Genomic DNA, 6,004 nt, shown 5'->3' with positions numbered 1-6,004 from the left:
TTTTAATACATTATCAGGTAGCACAAAAAATAATTGAAGGCTCTAGAAGGGCTACTATATTATTACTTGAAGGGATGAAACTTGTTGTTAGACTTACGGGTCTTAATCTATATTTTGATGATAATAAAAAACTAGTGTGCTACTAATCTATCTCAGAAGTGTTTGTGTTGAGATTGTAAGTCCCAAGTTCAAAATTGAGAAATTACTTAAAATCAAGATTAAAAGAGAGCAAGAAATTGAAGTAAATATTAAGGAGACACTACAATATAAATTTTTCTTTTATCTTGTAAATCTCAATCGGTTGGTTATGGTGGCTCAAGTTTAGGTTTCTCTAACTTTGTTAGTGTCTCTATTTTTAACTTTTTCTTGAACAAGGGGAGTAAAATGAAATTTTCAATTTTGGAAAATGAAAATTTGTTTTTGAAAGTATTTTTATTGAAAAATTTATCAAATTACCTTTTCAACAGTTCAAACGGATCAAAAATCCAAGTTCAAGTCAAAAAGTTATGAGTTTGTGAATCTCTAAACTTCTTAGTGTCTCTATTTTTAACTTTTCTTGACCAAAGAGGAGTAAAGTGGAATTTTCACTTTTAGGAAATGCAAATTTGTTTTTGAAAGTGTTTTATTGAAAAATTTATCAAATTTATCTTTCCAACGATTTAAACGGATCAAAAATATGAGTTCGGGTCAAAAAGTTATGAGTTTTTAAAGCCTGAGTGCCCTTTTGTCCAGAGAGCACTTTGGCAGCCAAAAGTGGTAATTTTGACAGCAAAAGTTCACTCCTTAATTGATGGTTTTTTAGTGTTTAAATCTTTTTTGTCCAGCATGTACTTTGGTAATCGAAAGTGGGAACTTCAGCAGCCGAAGTTCACTTTTTGAATGGTGTTTTTTTAGTGCTCCAACCTTTGGTAGCCAAAGTAAAGAACATTGGCAGCCAAACCTGGGTTTCTAAAACTTGATAAAATAGAGTTTTGGGAGGTTGAATTACTATATTTGCATTTAATGCACCCTCAATAGTCATTTTCTTGCAAAAACTATAAATAGAGGCCATTTATGACCGGAGGAAGTTAACAATAACTATTTTTTTAAGAATTTATTGAGTTAAAAAGATTTTTCCCTCCTTTCTCTCTCTAGAACTTGAGCTATCATAATTAATTATTGAGTGCTTGATATTTTGAGTTGTAATTTCATTTTTCTGAGAATTAGTTCAAGGTTATTGTGAGCATTCATTGAAACTTGAGTGTGATAGAGCATTAAATTCCTCTAAGTGCATAGGGATTTGTAAAAGAGCAAGGGTTTGCTCTTGTGATGATTGTAAGAGGTTTATGTTAATAGTATGCCCTAGAGCATATCATTTAGTATGTATCTTGTACATGATTTTATTAATAAAAGACATTTTCACTTTTCCGTTTACATAATATATTTATGTGTAGTAGAAAAGGTCCATTGATATTTTGTTAGAAATTTTATTCTTAAGTTGTTAAGAATATGAGTGATAGTACTTCTAGTACAAAGTATCATAAATAGGTTTACAATCGAGGATACTTCACAATAAGGACATGACTTATCCAGAAAGATTGTATTCATGTTTGTTCCTAAGTTATTTATATGAGATATAAATAAGATGGAATGGTGAGTCTCATGCCATATGACAAACATGATAGGCACATATACATGATAAGTAGGTCAAACCAATGACACTTATGACAAGCACATGGAGTTTACTCTTGTCAATGTATTATCATAAATCATATCAGTGCATAAAATCTTTAGACCTGAGATAGCACAGTTATCTTGTATATAGGTGGTTTGAGTTTGATACTGCTTTCATACTTGTACTGTGTATGGGTATATGGGCATGTGTTGGCTTCTACTAGTTATATATGGAGGTAGGTGTTGATCAAGATGGAATCTGTTCCTCTAAGTAAATAGGGATAAAATCCTATGTTCATTTAATTGTTCTTGATATTTCAAGTTCCTAGCCAGGATTGATAGATTTAATCAGAAAAGAGTTTATGATGAGAAAATCTTTTAATCAAGAACTAAAATTAAAAGAGAACATAATATTCATAGCAAATGGGGTTTGACATAAACCATGACTCCAGCTTGAATTGGGATTTTGTAACAGAGGGATTCTAGTGCATGGTAACATATGATTATAGGTTCATTTAAGGTAAACCTTATTACTGATTGGGTGGCCATGGCATGCTATGCTAGGTGTTAACCATGGTCTATGAAGTGCATAAAATGATTTAGAGAAATCATTTATGGTAAGAAAGTGTTCTGATAATATTAAGAGTTGATATCATGTCTCATTGCCAATTAGTGATGAGCCTAGTAAGTCACACATATGCACAAGTAATCACCAAATTAAATATGATTTAATTAATTAATTAAAGACTTTGATTGATTAATTAAATAGGTTTGGTTTGCAATTAGATTGCAAAGTTCCTAGCATGACTTGAAACCAAATATAGGTTATTGGATGTATAATATAAATTAAATTGATACTTAAAGTATTTAAATATGAATTTAATTAATGATAAATTAATTAATGGAGATTAATTAATTAATTTATATTTGATATAAATTGATTAGAAAAAGAGAAATAATTATTTTTGGGTTGAGAACTCAAAATTAAGACACAAGGGCATTTTGGTCATTTCACAGGGTGACATGTGGCACCATGAGATGGTGACACATGGCATTACACATAAGCTTGCCAAATGTTTTTTTATCATGTAAGATAATTAAATTAAGATTAAATATAGGTTTGACACTTGGCATAATGTGATTGTGTCAATTAAACCTAGAGCCAATCAGAATGTGACAAGTGGCAAGGGTTTTAAGTGGTGACCTAGCTATATAAGTGTAAGGATGAAAGAACAAAACACAACCAGCTGCTATCTCCCTTTGTGACACCGCCCTTGAGGCTACCATTCTTTCTTCTTCTTCGACTCTCATCAATTCCAAGAGATTAGTAAACAATCTCTTGAATAAAAAATACTAGAAACTGTTTCTAGTGTCTTGTTTACATTTTTAATCTCTTAAAAGGCAAAACTTGATTTTCTAATTAAAAGAAAAAACTTTAGAAGCTGTTCCAGGACTGCCATAGGTGATCTTGGTATGGACAAGCTCGAGGGACAACATCTGGTGTCCTAAGTTTAGGTACCCTCATCCACATCAATTTTTGTCTTGGCAGTTTTTAGGAAAGGTCTTCCAAACAAAATCAAAGCTAAATTTGATGAGAGAGCACTATCATCCTCCATATCCAGAATGTAAAAATCTATAGGAAAAATCAATCGTCCAACCTGCACCAACACATCCTCAACTACTCCTAATGGGTAAGCATTAGAACGATCAGCTAACTGAATAATGACACTGGTTTCTTTCAAAGGACCCAAATTTAAAGTTTGAAAAACTGAATTTGATATAACATAAATAGATGCTCCTACATCTACCATTGCACTTTCAAATTTAGAATCACCTATTCTGCAGGGAATAGAAAATGAACCTGGATCCTTATACTTAGGGGGTAATTTTTACTGAATTAATGTTGACACATTTTCCCCCACACTGATCTTTTTATTATTCCTCAACTTGCGCTTTGTAGTGCATAACTCCTTAAGGAATTTGGCATACCTGGGAACTTGTTTGATCACATCCAGGAAAGGTATATTGATCTCTACCTTCCTGAAAGTCTCCAAAATTTCTTTCTCTTGTTCTTCTTTCTTTGTCTTGGCCAACCTGCAGGGGAATGGAGGAAGAATATAATTATTAACCTTATTTAGTTTAGGTTCAGTATTTACCTCAATTTCAAGAACTTCAGACTCTTTTTCTCCTTGCTTCTTCTTTTTTATTGGCTCATGTGGAGTCTAATTATCAACTTCTTTCTCACTCCGCAATAGTATCGCACTTGCATTTTCTCTGGGGTTCATGACTATTTGTGATGGGAGCTTTCCAGAACCTTGAGCTTCCAGCTTACTCACAGATGAGGCTAACTGACCAATCTGCCTCTCTATGCTTTGAATGCTATTTATGGTCTCCTGTTGAAACTGTTGTGTATTGGTAGCGAAAGCCTTAACAATTTCATCAAGTGACATACCTTGATTTGAGGGAGGTGGAGGTGGAGGTGGAGGTCGTTGATTCAATTGTGGTCTCTGCTGATGGTATCGGTTTTGCATCGGTTGATTCCCATAACTCAGATTAGGATGATCTCGCCATCCTAGATTATAAGTATTAGAAAAGGGATCATACTTGTGTTGTGGCTGTATATAATTTCCTACTGCATTAACATAATGCATTGATTCATCCTCTTGTAACGCAGGACACATATCAGTAGCATGACCCAAACCCGAACAAATTTCACATACCTTAATAGTTTGTATTTTTCCTACAGCCAATTGCCTTACCAAAGAAGTTAAATCAGAAATCTGTTTCTCAAGGTTAGATGTACTTACCTCATTAACCTTCTTAGGTGCGTGATCCATTCTTATTCCAAACTGCTGAGAGTTTGTTGCCATGCTAGCAATCAGCCTCCTTGTCTCTTCTGGTGTCTTTTCAACCAAAGCTCCTCCCCTAGCAGCATCTATCATACTGCGGTCCATTGGTAGAAGTCCCTCATAGAAATATTGAATCAAAAGCTATTTCACTTATTTGATGATGGGGACAACTTGCACACAACTTCTTAAATCGTTCCCAATATTCATACAAGCTCTCTCCATTGTACTGCTGGATGCCATAAATTTCTTTTCTTATGTTGGCAGCATGAGAAATAGGAAAATACTTCTCTAGAAATATCTGCTTCATTCCATTCCATGAGTTGACAGATCCAGAAGGAAGGTAATTTAACCAATCCTTAGCTGTGCCCTCCAGTGAGAAGGGAAAAGCTCGAAGCTTGATTTGATCCTCTGAAACTCCTTGAGGTTTCATGCTGGAACACACAACATGAAATTCCTTTAGATGCTTATGTGGATCCTCACCTGCAAGACCATGAAATTTAGGTAACAAATGGATTAGCCCAGATTTTAACTCAAAAGCAACATTTAAAGTAGGGTATTGAATACACAAAGGCTATTGGTTTAGATCAGGAGTAGCCAGCTGTTTCAAGGTTCTAGCAGCCATGGTTTCGTTTTCGGAATTTGATTCTGAATCCAAATCCGAATCCGAACTTAATTCCTTTGGAGATTGGACTCCTTCAGATGTACTCGGAATCTGCCTAGTTTGCTTAGCCAATTTTCTCAACCATTTAGCTATTTTTTCTACTTCTGGATCAAAGATCAACTCACCAGATTGAGAAATTCTTGTCATAAACAAAAAGAAATCAAAGTAAAAATAGAAAAATGCCTCAAAACCCTAGATAACAATCGAATTTGGCCTCAAGAGGATGGGGCCAAAGAATCCTATGGATTGATTGGTTTTGATCAGAGCGTTATTTCCTTCAAAATAGGTATGGGCCACCCTCCAAATTCAACCAAAATTCTTAATGAACAGTAACACCGTAATTTTTTTTTTTTCAAAAACCTGAAAAATAGCAACACTTCACAAACAGAATTAATAACAAAATATTCTAACACTAAAAACACGAATTCCAATAAATTTTAATCCTCGGCAATGGCGCCAAAATTCTTGATGGTTGCCAAATCCACCAGAAATTTAATTAACTGAAATTATCAGTTGTGAAATATTTTCTGTAAGAAGAAGTGGTAAGCCCAGGTCGAACCCTAGAGACTGAATTATTAAATTTTAAGCACTTGTGTAATGGAAAAAAAAAAAGAAACAAAGGTTCGTGGGGAATAATTCACAATCCAAAGAAGAAATCAAAAATCCAAAATTTAAGATCTAAAATTTAATAAGAGACTCTCGAATTAAACAAACTTCAATCTAAGGTAATTCTCATTCCAATGCATTGATTTGATCATAGACAAAGGAAATACAATTATCTCTCATTGAATACTTAACGTAAATTTACCAAACAGTGAGATAAACCCTTGACTTCCCTATA

The 6,004-nt window shown here is 33.8% G+C and overlaps 1 non-coding gene across 1 annotated transcript; it reads left to right on the top strand.

The window, feature by feature from the left end:
- Positions 1-4,654: 4,654 nt before the first annotated feature.
- LOC131181962 (small nucleolar RNA R71) lies at positions 4,655-4,761 on the top strand. Its single transcript, XR_009150432.1, has one exon. It is a non-coding gene; the product is annotated as a small nucleolar RNA R71 (small nucleolar RNA).
- The last annotated feature ends 1,243 nt before the right edge of the window (positions 4,762-6,004 follow it).

This window comes from Hevea brasiliensis, chromosome 7 (genome assembly GCF_030052815.1).
Source record: "Hevea brasiliensis isolate MT/VB/25A 57/8 chromosome 7, ASM3005281v1, whole genome shotgun sequence".
Lineage (NCBI taxonomy): Eukaryota > Viridiplantae > Streptophyta > Magnoliopsida > Malpighiales > Euphorbiaceae > Hevea > Hevea brasiliensis.
The sequence above is the reverse complement of the archived record's forward strand: the minus strand, read 5'-3'. Positions and strand labels throughout refer to the sequence as shown.